General features: G+C 35.4%; 1 protein-coding gene across 1 annotated transcript in view; it reads left to right on the forward strand.

Moving 5' to 3' along the window:
- Window positions 1–15,560: 15,560 nt before the first annotated feature.
- The window catches only part of LOC144978279 (uncharacterized), a 32,487-nt gene continuing 29,104 nt past the window's right edge, over window positions 15,561–18,943 (forward strand). The window contains exon 1 of the mRNA XM_078924126.1: window positions 15,561–15,649. The gene's annotated coding sequence lies outside the window, so the exon portion shown is untranslated. The remainder of the gene's footprint in view (window positions 15,650–18,943) is intronic.

Below are 18,943 nucleotides of genomic sequence, written 5' to 3' on the forward strand. Positions count from 1 at the left end.
ATCAAATCAATAAGTCTTATTGTGAATGATGAGCTTCCGTCTCGAAAGTATATAAGGCTGAAATTTTTATCGTTTTGATAATCTTGACTCTTAATTTACTTTTGCCATCTGGTTCATCCCTATTTGACACCGATTTAACCAATCCATTGCCGTACGTTGGAAACACACATAGTTAACTCACTCAACCCTAACACCGACTATATCCGTAGTTTACCCGGGTTATTTTTACTCCATGCCTATTTATTACATTTTTCGGAGACAAATTATAGGCGTAGTATCATAGCTAATGTTTTTAGTTTTTACATGTTAATGGTAGTTGAATAAAACTATCTATGTTCATGCTCATTTTTAATACATGTTTTTTCCGAAGTTTGAAAAGTAGCAAAATGTCTAGGATTGAGTGAGTTATTAATTTGGCCAGAAAACTCGTCCTTCAAATGTCGGTGGATTCAAATGATTCTCACCTGGGACCTCCAAAATCGACAGATATTTGTAGTAGCAAAGTAATAATAAATCTTTATTGTCTACAAAATGGAAAATCTTTAGTAGTTTACATTGATCGAACAAATAATGAAATAAACATTAATAAAGACGTGTGGATCTTGTAATAGGGAATGAGATTAGCGGAAGAGTAGCGTCCCTTGATTGGACGTCACCCATAGTCTGTGACGCCACCGGCGGAAAAGTTATTAGAGAGAGAACGTCATGTTGGTTGTGCGCATGCGTCTCTCGTCCTCGCTTCCGGTGAAAGCGGCTTGAGACACTTCAAAACCAAATTGACGTTCCGCTAATCTCATCAATGCTTTGATAAGTTCATAGACGATTAAAGCACTCCAAAAATGCAATTTATCATTACTCTCAGCATTCCACCAGCTCAAATTGTTAAAAGAAGTATCCAAAGTTCTATTAAAAAGTCACGGAGTGATGTAAGGCACTTCAAACTTTAAAAAAAAACAACATGTTTTTTAATTCATTTACTTACTTTTGATAACAACCGGCTATAGATAGAATGCGCTTGGCCAAGGAGTTCACAACATTGCCATCCGGAAGTATAACGGGTCAACACACAAACTCTGTGTAACCATGAACTTTTATAGTCTGGTTAATACAGTTTAGTGAGAACAACTCACAAACGCGGATGGCAAAAACAATAACAAAGGCCTGAGTGACGTCATCTGCATACTATCTATACCATAAAATTCAAATACATTCCGATTAACTAGTTAACTATTGTACTCAGGAGTGACACGAAGTGAAAAATTTGGCCAGAAAACTCGTCCTCCAAATATCGATCGATATCTTATTTTGCCAACATTCTCATAAATGGAACTTCGCGAAGTCCCAGGTTTGAGAGTTTTTTCCAGGATGATAGTCATTTCAAACGATCAATATTTAAAGGACGAGTTTTTGGACCAAATTTCTATATATGTGTTTTTTTTCAGAATACGACAGGTCCTGGTTAAAACGACAACAAAAAAGAAACGTGGTTTTCATTAACCTGGAAAATATTTGATTTCTCAATGTTGAAAAAACATTTGTTATTTTGACAAACCCAATTCAAACGGTCTGCAATTTTATTAATTGGTTTAGAATGCTTAAGAGTAACTCTTATTTAACCATGAAGGACAAAAGCTGGGAGGGTTTGAAAAGCCATTTTACGTTGGGTTTACACATTGAAAGGAATTAAACCAAATCTATAGACACCGTGTAATCCACAAACAAACGGATGGAGGAAAGACTCATTGTGTACCCTTTAAATATCGACCTCTCGTAACACAGTTCAATTTGGGTCAGGGGGTTAATTAAACCTTTTACAGGCGAGTTTCAATTCTACCCTAATATGAAAAAAATTATCTTATCGTTTTAAGCACTCTCCTTACCGCCCATTTTCCTGATTTTCCTCGAAGCGTCATTAAAATTGATTTTTTAAAACTCTAACTTTAAAGGAATAAGTACATGCTATACATTATTTTGTTCAGAAAAACAAGCTTTTCATCACAGCATTAAGTTTTCATAACTTACTTTAACTCACTCAACCCTAAAACCGACTATATCAGTAGTTTACCCGGGTTACTTTTACACCATGCCTATTTAATACATTTTTAGGACAAATTTTGGCGCAGTATCAAAGCTAATGTTTTTAGTTTTTAGTTGAATAAGAATATGTATGCACATGGTCATTTTTAATACACTTTTTTCCAATTTTAGAAAGAAGCAAAAATCTCTAGTATTGACAGAGTTAACAAACATTTTTTTTCAAGTTTAAAAAAATCTGAATGAGAAAAATATTGGCCGTATCGTAACAAATGTGACGACTTTCCTATAGTTGGTAAGGAGAGTTTTAATGAAGAAGCCTGAACAGCAAAATCTGTCATTTACAGACTAACATTCCAACTTAGTTTTTATTTTGTCCCCCCCCCCCCCCAAAAAAAAAAGTAATATGATAAATCGATTGTTTACGTCTCAATTGTGAAGACTTCAAAAAAAAAAAAGTTTCAGCTTTGAGATTATGTATCAAGTTTGAGCTCTTTTTAATCATGGTATAAGTAAAGATTTTATGTCCATAATAAAATATTTGCTCCTTACTTAAACTTGAACTTTTATATAACGCAATATCCACTAAACGTGCTCAAAGCGCTTGATAAAGGGTCCCTGACCAACAGCAACGCGTAACATGTAGAATGAGACAGGACGCCTGTTAGGCGATGTTATTCCAAATTTCTTTCGACAGAGACAACGCTGTTAACGGCTAGGAATTCATTTTTCACCTGAGTACGGTGAGAGAATGTGAGTAAAGAGTCTTTTCCAAGGACTCATCTATGCGCCAACGAACGAGTCTCGAACCCAGGACCTTATGATCCGAAAGCGAGTGTCATACCACTAGACCACATAGCTTTACTTGGCATTGTGTGTCAGAGGTGTGAATCGGCCTTCCACGAGTCTCATCGTTTTGTTTGTTTGTTTATTAAAAACTTTTCTCCTAATGAAAAGACATTGGTACATTGATAAAAAGCTGCAAACCCACGGTGATAGTGAAACTAGGAAAAAAACTCTTAAAACTCAGAGAATTTTGACGTCAAAATCAGGATTTTTCTCGAACTCTCAAAGCTTAAAAGCATGAATATTTTTAAAATTTATTTTACTTTCTTTTTTTAACGCGCCTTGAGGTTTCGACGAAAGGCGCTATAGAAATAATATGCCTGGAAAAGGGTCTTTACTCACATTATGTCACCGCATTCTGGTGTAAAAGAGTATCTGACAGGCAACATTGTTCCCTTAAAAAAATATGTAACAGCGCCACCCAGCATGGTAAATGTGACAGTTGGCGTAGAATTGTGGGGCTATGTGATCTTGAGGTATGTCACTCGCTTTCGGATCGGACGATCCTGCGTTCGAGCCTCGCTCAGCACATAGTTGAGTACTTGGAAAAGACTCTTTACTCACATTATCTCACCGTAATCAAGGGTAAAATGAGTATCTGGCCATTAACAGCGTTGTCCCTGTCGGGAAAAAAAATGTAATATCGCCTAACAAGAGTCACGTCTGCGTGTTCTACATGTTTCCTGTTGCTGTAGATCAGGGACACTATGTGAAGCAGTTTAATGGATATTGCCCGAAATAAAATATCACATTTAAAAAAAAGACCCCCCCCCCCTTCCACCACATCTCCCTCCACGCCTAATAAAGCCTTTTGAGCAGATTTAGGTGATGTTGCACTGCATGATAGATCATTTTTTTTCTCTTAATCATTGAGAAAACATAAAGATCAATGAACAACTTGACAATTATAATCCTGTTAGCATAAAGGAATATCCCGAGGGTTAGTGGGAGAGAGGGAGCCGGCAATTTTTGATATTAGAAAGATGTGAACAAAAATTCATTCTTGCCGACAATAGATTAATGAATGACTTTGAGTGACAGTCTGTCCCATTCCCATCATTATAATATGCATATTATTACTGTTTACCCATGCAATACAAGTATCTAGTGACATTCTTTGTATCTCGATCACATCCTTATCATCATCATCATCATCAAGTGTGTGTGAAGATTTGCGTGGTTGTTTTGAATGCACTGACTGGAATGTTTTTATCGAATCATGTGATAGTGTGGATGAGCTGAATGACTGTGTGAGTGAGTATTTAAAATTCTGTGAACAGCTAGTGTCTTGTAAAAAAGAAATAAAATATTATCCTAACAATAAGCCTTGGATAACAAAAGATCTAAAACTTTTATTGAACCAAAAGAAAACTCTCTATACTAGTGGAAACAAAAAAGATCTGAAAACAAAACAAAAAGAGATAAAGAGGGTAATATCTAGTTGTAGAGACAAGTACAAAAATAAAATTGAAAAATGCTTTTCTTCTGGGGATATACGGGACACGTGGCGGGGGCTTAAAACTGCTGTTAACTATAATCCAAAGCCCACGATTATATCAGAAGATATCGAAATTGAAACTTTAAATAAATTTTATTCACGTTTCGACACAGCAAACAAATTTGATATTGAAAATGAAAAACATAAATTAGACAGGGCTTTGGAAGATGAAATGGCTGTTGAGGTCAGTGAAGAGGAAACGAGATTCGTATTTTCGAAACTAAACGAGAGGAAGGCTGCTGGGCCGGATGGATTGAAAGGAAAACTATTAAAAGAATGTGCCCACCAGCTTTCCCCCATTTATACACATATTTTTAACTGGTCCCTCCAATGCGTTTCAATCCCTGAAATTTGGAAAACTTCGAAAATTATTCCTGTTCCAAAAAAAGAAAAACTTGAAACTATGAACGATCTCAGACCTGTTGCACTGACTTCAATAGTCATGAAATCTTTAGAAAAACTTGTTCTTATTAAAATTAGGAATCAGTTTATGCCATTGAGTGATAGTCATCAATTTGCTTACAAACCAGGACGTGGCGTAGAGGATGCCATTTTGCTGTTTACAAACAACATCTACAGGCATCTAGATCACGCTAGGAGCTATTGCAGATTGCTTTTTGCAGATTTTTCTTCAGCGTTCAATACAATGCAACCCCAGTTGGTTGTTCAAAAATTGACTAGTCTGAATTTAAACAAGTATATAATTGCTTGGGTGCTCGAATTTCTTACGGAGAGAGCACAATATGTTCAATTAGGGCAAAACAAATCTTCCTGTATAACTACAAATACTGGCGCTCCTCAAGGTTGTGTATTGTCCCCTGTATTATTCACAATATACACGAATGACTGTAGAAGTCAAAACCTGAGTGTACCTTTAATAAAGTTTGCAGATGACACCGCTCTTCAAGGCCTCATAACAAATGGCAACGAAGTGGCTTATAGGCAAGAAATTGATAGATTTGTGTCTTGGTGTGATGCCCACCACCTAGAGCTTAACATAAGCAAGACAAAGGAGCTAGTGATTGACTTTAGGAGAGTGAAGGAACCGATAGAACCGTTAAAATTAAAGGACCAATTCGTCCAGCGAGTTCCTCACTACAAATACCTTGGTGTAACGATTGATGACAGGCTCAAGTGGGATGAACACTTGAAAATAATTAGACATAAGATGTGCAGACGTACATATTTTTTATCAAAACTCTCTCAGTTTAGAATAGATAAAACCCTCTGCACATTATTTTATAGAGCAGTAATCGAAAGTGTTTTGTCATTTTGTATAACAGCTTGGGGAGGCAATTGCTTAGCAGTGGAAAGGAACAAAATAAATTCAAATATTAAAAAATCCATTAAACGCTATATAAATGATGTTGACGATGTAGATCTTTTATACGAGAAATTTTGTATAAATAAAATAACTAAAATATTAAATGACCATATCATCCACTAAGACCATCAATTATTATGTCAGAAAGAAGTGGTCGCCCTTTCTCTATTTCAACGAAAACAGAGAGACACCGAAAATCTTTTCTGCCGTCCAGTATTAGGCTTTATAACAACAAGCAATAATCATTTTATATAATTATTTCTCATTTTTACTTTTTAAAATATAAATATTAATTTATTAATTTATTTGTTTTGCAATCTTTTCAATTTTCAATTTATAGTGACAGTTTTAACTATTTTACAGTGTTGAAATTATTCATATTATAAAGCGCAGCTCTGGTTATAGAGCTGCTCCTTTTTTATATATATACATCCTATTTCCATTGTATTTTTATCTTATGTGTAAATTATAACACGTCTGTACAAAAAATTTCCTTTTTGGGATGCAATAAAGTATTATTATTATTATTATTATTATCATCATCACCATGGTCTCCACGGTGATGATGATGATGATGATGAGGATGATGAGGATGATGATGATGATGATGATGATGATGATGATGATGATGATGATAAAATTAATAATATTCATCCATCAAACATTGTGAAATAAAAGTTAATACCTTTTTTATTGGTGAAAGTGAACATTGTTTCTAAATGTTTAACCAGTAAACTGCCTTAGCCTGGAAATCACGTATTTAAACATTTAGCCTTTGTTATAGATAAAAAAAACTTGAGCTTTTATATATCACAATATCCACTAAACGTGCTCAAAACGCTTTACAAGGGGTACCTGACAAACAGCAACACGTAACATGTAGAACGAGACATGACGCCTGTTAGGCGATATTAAAATGTGTTTCTCGCACAGAGACAACGCTGTTAACGGCCAGGTACTCATTTTACACCTGAGTACGGTAAGAGAATGTGAGTAAAGAGCCTTTTCCAAGGACTCAACTATGCGCTGAGCGAGGCTCGAACCCATGACCTTCCGATCCGAAAGCGAGTGTCATACCACTAGACCACATAACCGCACAGATAGTAAAATACGAGACGTTTCATAAAGTGTATTAATCCTAAATTTAACAATCTTTAACATTTTAACTTAAATTCACGTATGGCAGCCGATTCACTTCATCATAACTCTGTTTAAACCGTTGACTCTCTTTTTGTGTAGACGTGTTAGGACGAAAAATCCATTTTAACATCATTATGATTTTAGATTGAGGCATTTATTTCAAGATTATGGAGGATTTTTTTTTTTTTTTGGATCTCGCCTACGTTGAATAACGTGCATGCAACGGCCTGGGGTTAAGTCAATATTTATTTAGGCAGGATTAATTATCTCTATAGACCATTATGGATGAAATACAAGACAGACACGAAATAACCCGTTAAACCAAAGGTTTATTTTTTAAATATACATCCTTTACTCCATTTCACTAGCCTTGGATAAAGAGAGCTTAAATTGAAATCAACCGACAGTTCTGTCTGACCCTTCGTCTCAAAATGGTAACAATGGTGCGGCGATATGAGTGGTATGACACTCGCATTCGGATCGGAATGTCCTCGGCTCGAGCCTCGCTCGACGAATAGTTGAGTCCTCGGAGAAGGCTCTTTACTCACATTCTCTCACCGTACTGAGGTGTAAAATGAGTACCTGACCGTTAACAGCGTTGTCTCTGTCCGAACAAAAATTGTAATATCGCCTAACTGGCGTCGTGTCCCGTCCTACATGTTAAATGATGCTGTTGGCCAGGGAACCCTTGTAAAGCGCTTTGAGCACGTTTAGTGGATATTGCACTGTATAAAATCTCAATTTAACAAGATGTCATGATAAATCAGACCCAGATAATTGAGTGCGGCATTAAAAGTATGGCAACATCAAATGATGATTTAAAAATTAAACCAAAGGAATATAGCAATCACACGCCTAACCCTAAGTTTCATACTTGTGGCATTGAATTCAATGTCATGCACCTATCTAGTTCATCTCTACATAATACCGCTTTGGAACATATTATGTATGACCCGAAGCCAAAAAAAAAACAAAAAAAAAACCGGTTTGATTTCGGGCTCGGTAATTGAAACTATAGATAAAAAATCTAATTTGACACTCCTCACTGAGGAGATGTTTGATCAAAATGATACTGAGCTGGTAGAAGCTTTGCGTTGTAAAAAAGTAATAAACAAAAATGAATGTAACAACTGAAAGAGCAAAATACCAAATCCAGAACGTTTCGGGGTCAAAACTCATCTTCAGTCATTAAAAATGATAATGTTATTGGTTGAAGGGAGGAGGGTTTTGAACCCGAAACGTTCCGTGTACGTTTGGTATTTTGTTCTTTTTCGAAGCTGTTGCAATTATTTTGATCCATTTCAAAAGTGCAAAAAAGCTTATCTGATATCTTTTACAAAAATTATAGTTTTTACTTTAAAATCACTTTTTGGCTTCTGATTCATTCCGGGAATATACCAGATCGAGTCTGTTGGTCAAATGTAGAATAATAAGAAAATGGCCTCTTAATGTTTGTGATGGCAATGACGAAGAGGTTAGAGTAATCTGAGAGTCACGAAATCGTGTTCTTAGGCGTGTCGTCACATTAAAAACAACAAAGTGGAAAAAGTCTGTAGTCATGATTTAATTGTGGTCTAGTTCCGCTTTGAGTGCAAGAATTAACCAGTTAACTGCCATAACTCTGGAATGTCATGTATTAAAAATTTTGGCCAGAAAACTCGTCCTTCAAAGATTGATCGATTTAAATTACCCTCGTCTAGGCAAAAACTCTCAAACCATGTGAGGTTTCAGGTTTGAGAGTTTTTGCCTAAATAGGCTCATTTAAAAATCATTTGATATTTGAATGCCGTTTTCTGGCCAAATTTTTTTAACTACGTGTCTTTCATGTACAGCATTCAACTGGTTAACCCTCTCCTTACCACATGCAGCAAAATCGTCACATTTGTTACGACAAAATATACATTGTTCATATTCAGTTATATTTTGTACATCACAATCTTTGAAGAATGATCTTTGTTTAATGAATAAAAACATAAAATTGTTTTGTGGAGAGCTTGTTTGAGTTTAAATAAATAAAATTTTCTGCTGGGTAAACCTGCCATTTTGGGAAAATACTGAAAAAGATCTGTAAGTAAAGAGTTAAAGGACTCAAGTAGTCTCTTGCCACTCTGAGAGCGGTGAGTTCATGCTTTTTCAATGATGGGAGAAAATATGGAACTCAATATCTTAACCAGGTATCATGTAGAATGACGAAAAGTTTGTTTAAAATTCAATGAGCAGCGATATGAAATTTTTGGTTTATATACCTACGTTATGGACGCGTGTTCATTCTTTCTCAGATTAAAAGAAATAAACCTATCCAAAGTCTCATATTTTTTATTTTAAAATATGTTTTCCCTGATCTAAACAAATCACTTATTTAATTGAGCTTTTATATTTAATTGAGATTTTATATTGCACAATATCCACTAAACGTGCTCAAAGCGCTTTACAAGGGGTCCCTGGCCAACAGCAACACTTAACATGTAGGACGAGACATGACGCCTGTTAGGCGACATTACTTTTTTTTAGGACAGAGACAACGCTGTTAACGGACAGATATTCATTTTACATCTGAGCACGGTGAGAGAATGTCAGTAAAGAGCCTTTTCCAAGGACTCAACTATGTGCCAAGCGAGGCTCGAACCCAGGACCTTCCGATCCTAATGCGAGTGTTAGACCACATAGCCGCACTACATTTGCTTTCCTCAGTGTAAACATTTCATTAAACTTCCTTGAAGAATTCATTGAAGTTCCAGGTTTAAAGAGTTTTTGACAAGATGAGGGTCATTGTAATCGGTCAATATTTGAAGGACGAGTTTTCTGGCCAAATATTTGACGTGAAGTTTTAGAGCACGGCAGTATATTTATATTTTAAAATCTAACTTTAAAAAAAGGAAACACACTTTATTGTTTCTATCTATTTCTGTTGGACTTTAGGGTTCAGTGATTTGATATTCAGGTTGTAAATTATAGATGACGATTCCTTATCTCGGTGATGAGTAGCCGACTTAGAAATGGCTTCTTAAATTTTCTCACCATACTCGGGTGTAAAATTGAGTGGCCGACCTGCATGTAACAATGGTGTCTTTGTAGAACTATGAAATACAAATTTAATGGCGTCTTACAACGTCATGTGCTGTCCCGCGTGATTAATGTTGCTGTTGGCTAGTGACCCCTTGTGAAGCGAATTGAACTCAGTGGATATTGCTCTATCTTATAAAGGTCAAATTTAAAACAAATTTTTGGGGGATTCTTTTTAGATTTTATATAGGGCAATATCCACTAAACGTGCTCAAAGAAATCAGCAACACTTAACGTGTAGGACATGTCATGACGCCTGTTAGGCGACATTACAAATGCGGACAGAGACAACGCTGTTAACGGTCATGTACTCATCTTAAACTTTAGTGTGGAGAGAATATGAATAAAGAGCCTTTTCCGAGGACTCAACTATGCGCCACTCAGAGGAGGACTCGAACCAAGGGCCTTCCGATCCGAAGGCGAGTGTCATACCACAAGATCACATAGTCACACATAACTATCAGTATCAGAGTCACCTAGAGATAACGCTGGATTCAAAGCGTTATTCATATTTGTATTTCTGTGCCATCTCAATTCGCTGACTTTATTTCTGAGCAAATATCATTATCTACCTGGATCTATTATTTGCTCTGGTTTCATGACTCAAACTCATGCCACTTAGATAGCTATGGATGTTATGCGTTTAGGTCAAATAATCACAACTTCCGCCAGTCGGATATAACATCCCAACACACAAAACTATGTATAACCTTGAACATTTATAGTCTGATTAGTGTAATTTAGATAGTAGAACTTGCCAAGAAAATGGCTGTCTAAAACAATAGCAAAGAGCTGAGTGACGTCAATTTCGTTCCTTCATTTCTATGCCAAGTTATCCATTGTTTTAACACAGTACCATGTCTGGGTAAACTAGATCCTAAAAAATAGGTTTAAAATTTGAATTAAAAAAAAACAGAAATGTGAAATGCTATTTATATATTTATTTCTTTTTGCCATTACATAAATAACTTAAATCTACTCAAATAAACATAATACCATAAAATGAAGTGAGCAGAAAAGTGTCAGAAGACAGAATAAGAGGATAACAACTTTTTGCATTGATGTGATTCGAACCCGAGACCAAAACTGATGCGGGCATCCTTCTTCTGACTGCCAATGGGACACTCAGCAATGAGCGCTATTCACCACTCAAAAAGTTATTTCAAACGTTGTTTCTTAGTAGAGATGCTCCCCACAATATCTAGTGTGGAGTCATTAAAAATAGATTTTGAACGTAACGAAATTTTACCCGTCATGTCAAATCAACCAAGTTGAGAACAAAGTTATGTAAAAATGTTATCATTGATAAGAAATACTATGGGTGTTGATTTTGGAGGGCTATAATAAAATTACACTTGTACTCCTTTGTTTGAAATTTTAAACTCGTCCTCAATGCGCGCTCCTAATGGTTGCAAACTGCATTGGAAAATCGTTCAAAATTCCATCTTCAAGAGTTCAAGAATCTTATATTTAAAAAATAAAGTTGTAAATGAGCACGTCACCATAGTTGACGCTTCTCGGACATCACTAACAAATACAATATCAAATTTAGAATTTAGGGAGCAGACCCCGATGTAAGATTTGAGCAAGTGTGTTTGAATGGTGCCAGACAAAGCAAGTAAGAAAAATACAAGAAAAAGAATAACATTCCAAAAATCAGTCTACCTCAATTGGATTCAATAGTCTGATGTCACGTTGTCCAGCAATGGCGGCCATCTTGGTTCTAAACAAAGAAAATCGGTACTTTTTATATAGAACTTTTATATAACTTTTATAGAACTTTTCATATGTCTTTGGATCAGAATGTGTAAAAGTCAAAACATTATCAGATTTATAATGTTTTTTTTTCCCCTCTGGATACGCTTTTATGCTCGTCGGAAAAATATTGCATAAGGGCGTCCGCCATTGTTCCGATAGTTTAGAGCCAGTTACTAAGTTACCATGCATAATTACAAGGGAAGTGACGGTACGACTGTTGAAGCGTATTTGGGGATCTGGTATAAACGTTTTTATGCTTGAGCAGCACAAAAAAAGGAATCGTGTACAATGTAGGCCTGCATTCACCGGCTTCAAAATAGAGGTATACTGATTTCCTCTTATAACATTTTATTTAAACGAAGAATTCTACACTTAGTTATTGAAGTAAAGAGTCTGGAATTACAGTTCTCGTGACCAATGCAAATATTGGCATTAACTTTGAAACTTTTTCCTTCAAAAGGCGATAACTCTGTAAATATTTTCCTTTCATTTAAACAGTGCTATGTTTATCTATCCCCCTTTCCACACAGCAGATCACTTTGAATATCATACTTTTTATCCTATAATTGGAGATAATCAAATGTCTTTGCGATAATGCCGTTCTTATAGGTGATCAGTTACCACCAAAATACTTCTAACATATTAATCTTCAATTTGGAATTCTCACATAAAAAAACATTATTTCTTGGTAGCTTTCATACATAATTGACGGTTCCTCGGTGACCTCTCGTTGCTATGCCTGTCAAGCTATTGACATGGATTCCTTTTTAACTATTATCTAAATGTATGAACCTTCAGTTCTTCAATCAACGAACATAAAGTTCAAACACTTTCGAAAATTACGTCAGTTATCGTATAGTTTATTAAAATATTTAAAAATAAACATTTAAGTTGTTTTATTTTTGACTCGAAAATGTAAAATAAAGTATATTTTGGCCCTGAAATCAACCTCTGAAGGTGAATCGGAGACCCATAGCCAGCTACAGTGCTTGCCTATCACCCGGAGTAAACAGCCCATATACCCTGAACATCACTCATATTTTTAACACAGATGATTAAAAAAAATCATCGTGTCCTCAGGTATTGCGATGTTATTCCTTTATCAGAATGTCCAAATATTGTGAGATATAACTCACTAACTGGGCCCGACTTATTTATTATGTGTTTGACATGTACTTTGGCGGTATCTCAGCCCTTTTAATACAGGAAATAAATAGTCAAGGGGACGAAACGGGGTAAATGGCAGGAAATATTCTGATTGGCTAATGCTTGGTAAAGGGCGTACCATCAATTGAACCCTTTTCGACCGTGTTGGTTATCTATTCAAACGAAATTGATAGTCCGAGCGTTACTAAGCAATAGCCAATTAGAAACTTTCTTGCCATCAGTCCATTCCGTCCCCTTGATTATTTATTTCCACGAAAAGGCCTGGCAAACATTCCTTAATTCCATAGCTACCTTTAGTACAACACAGGCCATTCCCACAGTTATTGAGTATTTATCGCAATATTTTGACCCACTAAAGGAATGGGAACGATCTAAATTCACGTTTTTGTCCAACAAAGTCATCAATCACATGATTTGTTGCTGTCCAACGACTGGATATTTCTTCAGAAATGTAAACACTCTGCTTTGTTTATGAAGTTGTAAACATACCCATGTGTCAAGCTGAACAAAATGACCAATCGTGATGTTAGATATTTCATAACCTGTGAATACTTTTCACTATGTGGGTCACTTTGAGCTCCAATGTGACCAATGACCTCAAGCACATGGAAATAGAATATAGATCATACTCATTGCACCGCAACACCTGGCAACACGATGCATATTCTTTCAATCATCTGGGTTAAAAATTTGAGTGATGCTCGGGATCTGTGGGTTGTTTGCCTTAGGTGGCTGTGGATCGTCGGTTTACGGCTATCGGTTGACATATGTATTTCATTTTAAATTTTCGAGACAAAAATTAAGCCCCTGAATTTGTTTTAATCCGACTAGTTTTAAAAAGATAAACGATAACCGATAATTTTCAAAAGTGGTTGAGTGAATAACTCAAATTGTAAAATAATAGAAACAAATGGCATCATGTCAATAGCTTGCCAGGATAATAATTTGAGGACACTTGCATCATTAGATGGAACCATCTCAGACATGAATATGATTCAGAGTTTTTATTGACCTTTTTCGGATAAACTACTTTAGTAAATACAATGTGGCCACAGTGTATCACAAATGCTGTAAAGAAAGAGATATAGCTCACTATCTTGACAGATATTCTTGAATTCAACTAGTATGCCATTAAATTATAGCAATGACTTAATGTTCTTAGAAAAAAAATGGCGCTAGTGTTGTGTCCATAAGTAAGACACATTAAACACACATCATTCAAAATTGGTGGGGTTGTAAATGAATATTACTTCACCCTAGACAGATATCAAATGAATGTCGGTGTAATAACAGCTATAATAAACAGCTATTTGAAATGTAACAACGAAAATTTAGTCTTATAGATCATTTTGGTCTTATTATCTTCTCATATTTTTGAGTAGATCACGTCAGAATGAACAATATCAATTTCATGATATGACAGATATGTTTGACCAGAGGTGGGTTTGACTGTTTCTTGTGTACCAGATAGAGCTGTAAATTGATATAATTTTCTTCACAAAGAAAAAACAACAACTTTTATTTCACCCCTATTAGTGGAAAACCCTATTATTTCTTAGTTAAACTTTAACTATTGAATACTATTTGGAGCCCGTAGAATAAAAAAAAATTCAACGATTGCAGAATATTTTCGCTCATTTCTTTTATTTATAGAGGAAGAAAATGGTGCGTATGTCTACAAATCCAATTTTTTTTTTTGTGGGAGATCAAATCTGCCGTTCATGCAATGCAGGTTTGAGATTTTTTGCAAAGATGAGGGTGCCGTATTTGAAAATCGGTCGGTATTTGAAGGACGAGTTTTCTGGCCAATACGTGTCTTTCTAAATTAACAGGTTTAGTAGGGGGAATTAGGTAAAAAAAAACCCTTTGAATTGTGCAAATTAGGGTTGAAAGCATGAAAATTACAAATGTAGAATATGAAAAACCCTATAATTTATGCTATAGAACCACTTTGAGAGATTAGTATTAGTTGAGATGCGTTTTTAAAAAAAAACTAAATTATCACATTTTGGCCATTTACACTATAAAGTCCTTTATTATACAACTGGTTCACCCCGACATAATGCCTTTTGGAGACGACGGGTCACAAATTTGAGAGTAACAGGGTATTGCTGTGAAAGTGTTAATATTAGTCCATGTCAATAACAGGGTACACAGAATTGACTCAAAAGTCAGGAAGTACCTATCAACCCAATAGTACATTATATTTGATTTGCCATCCCTTTTCCTCATTCAACTCATCTTTTAAAATTAAGGATTGTTCTCCTCTCAAATAAATCTTATTAGACGCCCCTATCCTACATACACCCTATCAAGATGAATAATAATGACATTTCTCATTGATTTAAGTGGTAGGCGGTAGATTGGTTACATCAAAAGTTTACACAACTTTCTCTTGTACAAGTTCAGAATACATTTTTTTCATTTTGGTCAGAAGAAAAATTTCATACAATAACAAATTAAGATAACTCCAAACTTGCCAAAAATCTAATACCTATTTTCCTTGATATCTCAAATTGCAGATTCTTAAAAGTAGATAGTTTGGGCCATCTCAATCAACAGATATTTGAAATGAAAGTATTCTAGCAAAAAAATTGGTAAAAATTTTTCCCCAAAATATTTGTCAAAACTATCAGTTTCCTCCCCCATCTACCTATAGCGCGGGCGTGATGGAGTCATGCATTGAATATCCGCCTATGTCAACACACAGCCTGTATAAAAGATGGATATCCCAAGTCTACAAATCTCATCGGAGGAGTTGAGTTGGTTATGACAAAAATATTTCATTTCGTCAGTTTTTTGTGACTTATTCTGTCAGCGTAAGTGAAGAAGGATAATATAATAACATTATTTTTACATTTATCGTGACTCATCGTCTTTAACGTAACTATTATTATTATTATTATTATTATTATTATTATTATTATTATTATTATTATTATTATTTATTATTATTATTATTATTATTATTATTATTATTATTATTATTATTATTATTATTATTATTATTATATTATTATTATTATTATTATTAATATTATCATATTATTATTACTATTGTGTCAGGACTAATTGTAACATAAAAAGCGAGTCTACATTTAAAATGATAAGAAATGCGAACTTTAAGGTGTTTTTATGGTTTTGATTTTTTGTTTGTTTTTACTTTGATTTTGCATCAAATTTATATTATTTATTTACACCCTAACTAATGAAAATGAACCCCTTGATTTTTGTTTTTGGATGTGCGGCTATGTGGTCTAGTGGTATGACAATCGCCTTCAGATCGGAAGATCCAGAGTTCGAGTCTCGAGCGGTGCATAGTTGAGTCCTTTGGAAAAGGCTCTTTACTCACATTCCCCTATCGTACGCAAGTGTAAAATGAGCACATGCCCGTTGACAAGGTTGTCTCTGTCTGATAAAGAATTGTAATATGGTCTATCAGGCGTCATATCTCTTCTACGTGTTAAGGTCGCGAGTGAGAGTGTGTGTGTTTGTTGTTGTTGTTGGCTAGGTTCCCCTTGTAAAGCGCTTTGAGCACGTTTAGTGGATATTGCTCTCTATAAAAGCTAAAAAACAACAACTCAGGTCTGATTACCAAACGCAATTATTATGGGCTTGATTTAACATTGTTGTAATGGACCATATTTTGCGTTGGTTCTTCATCTCCGTTCGGCACCTAATGCCATCATGCTGGGGACACGCACTGTGCCATTTTGTATGCGCTCAGAGTGCCCAGGAATTCTTCTTAATTTTAGTGAACGTCAATAAGTCATATTATTTGGAAATGATCAGCTACTGAAATGCTGATTTCGAATTTGTGCTAATCTTAACATTGCAGTAATGGACAGTGTTTTGCGTTCGTTTGAGAATATTTCCATTGCAACAATGGGATAACAACAATTAACAGTTATCAGACCTGAAAATGAGCCTAGAATTGACTTGCATTTATATAGCGCAATATCCACTAAACGTGCTCAAATCGCTTTACAAGGTAACAGCAACATGTAATAAAAATAAAATAAAATTGAGCTTTATATAGCGCAATATCCACTAAATGTGCTCAAAGCGCTTTACAAGGGATCCCTGGTCAACAGCAATTTTTAACATGTAGGACGAGACATGACTCCTGTTAGGCGATATTACCATTTTTTCCGACTGAGACAACGGCTAGGTACTCATTTTACACGTGATTACGGTGAGAAAATGTGAGTAAAGAGCCTTTTCCAAGGACTCATGCGCCGAGCGAGGCTCGAACCCAGGACCTTCCGTTCCGAAAGCGAGTGTCATACCACTAGACCACATAGCCTACACGGGTGAATAGGAAACGGGGAAAGGAATTTAGAAATAAAATTATATGAAATACGATCCGAGCGTGGTTTTCTATTAAATAAGGCAAGAAATGGTATTTACCTTTCTCCCTAACGAAAAGAAACTATCCCCAGGTTTCAGTAACATTATATTACTGTTGACAATAATTCAGTTATCAGCTGTTAGATCATCCTGACATAAAACCGCTTTGAGACGATTGGTCACAAATCTTAATTGCTATCTATTGATGCTATGCGTTTAGCTAACATACTTACAACATCCGCCTGCCGGATATAACGTACCAGCATACAAAATTATGTGTAACCTTGTAACGTTTATGGTCTCATTGATTTAGTTTAATGAGAAGTAATCATCAAAATGGCTGTCTAAAAAACTATAACAGAGAGCTTAGTGACTTCAATTTCGTTCCTTCTATATCAAATTCGCATACAAGAATGAAGATTAAGAGAAATACAAGTACATAAACAAAACAACTTCCCCCCCCCCCCACCACCTAACGCCCTCCCCAGCCATCTCAATAAATGAATGTTAAACATTTTAAAATATCGTTTTTGAACAGATTGCCAGTAGCGAATAAGTTAAAGAACTTTAAGATAAACAAACTTCAAACTGTTTTCAAATCAATAGTAAAACAAACGACTTGTAGGACGAGAGATGAAGAAGACGCCTGAAAGGCGACATTAATACAATAATACTCTTCAACAGTCGTAACGTCACTTCCTTCCTAATGACGCATGGTAACTTAGTAACACTGGCTCTAAACTATCCGAACAATGGCGGACGCCCGTATGAAATATTTCTCCGGCGAGTATAAAGCGTATCCAGAAGAAAAAAACACATACATTTGATCATATTTTGACTTTTACACATTCTGATCACAAGACATATGAAAAGTTCGAGCCAGCATGAAAAATAAAAAGTAATGATTATCTTTGTTCAGAACCAAGATGGCCGCCGTTGCCAGGCGGCGTGACATCAGACTATTGAATCGTATTGTTTTCGACCGAGACAAAGCTGTTAACGGCCAGGTACTCATATTTACACCAGAGTAGGTGAGAGAATGTGAGTAAAGAGACAGTTTCAAGGACTCAACTATGCGATGCTCAGAACGAGACTCGAGCCCAGGATCTTAAGGTCCGAAGCCGAATGTCATACCACAAGAAAATGTACCTGACCATAATATGTACTGTATTGACACAACGATTCACATAGTAATTACAATGCCAAAATTACACGAAGACGATTTAGTTTAACGTAAAAAAGAGAGAAAAATTAGATTTAACCGTTTGACTTTAAGAAAGAAATATTATTTTCCTTAATGGAGACATTTATTTTATCTTGAATTTCCCATGATAAGCAAAACAATAAATTTCATCTGAAGGCATCGCCCGACTCAATACAGGTTTAGAATGGTTGGTCAAATTAATAATAATATATGTTACAGTGGATTACATAATCAGTCGGATGGTGAAAAGGTTTGAACTGAGATATTGCCAAGTATAGTTAGAAGGTCAATTTTTTATCAAAAATGAGTTCTTGTCATAAATGATTAAATTAACCCTTTTTGTCCGTCTTCGGGAAATATCAAAGCTTAATTTCACTTCGAAATATTTCTTACAGCCCGTCAAGTTGAAAATGTATGAAATTTGAGCAAAGCTGCTGGATACCTTTCTCATACATCTGACCATAACTTCATGAAAAATCACCCGATTTATTTCAAATTAAGATTACAATGCTCTGGGGAGCATAATCTTTCAGAAAACGCAAATCCAACATTTTTACCT

Source organism: Berghia stephanieae, chromosome 8 (assembly GCF_034508935.2).
Source record: "Berghia stephanieae isolate SIO BIC M18660-M18661 chromosome 8, UCSD_Bste_1.3, whole genome shotgun sequence".
NCBI lineage: Eukaryota > Metazoa > Mollusca > Gastropoda > Nudibranchia > Aeolidiidae > Berghia > Berghia stephanieae.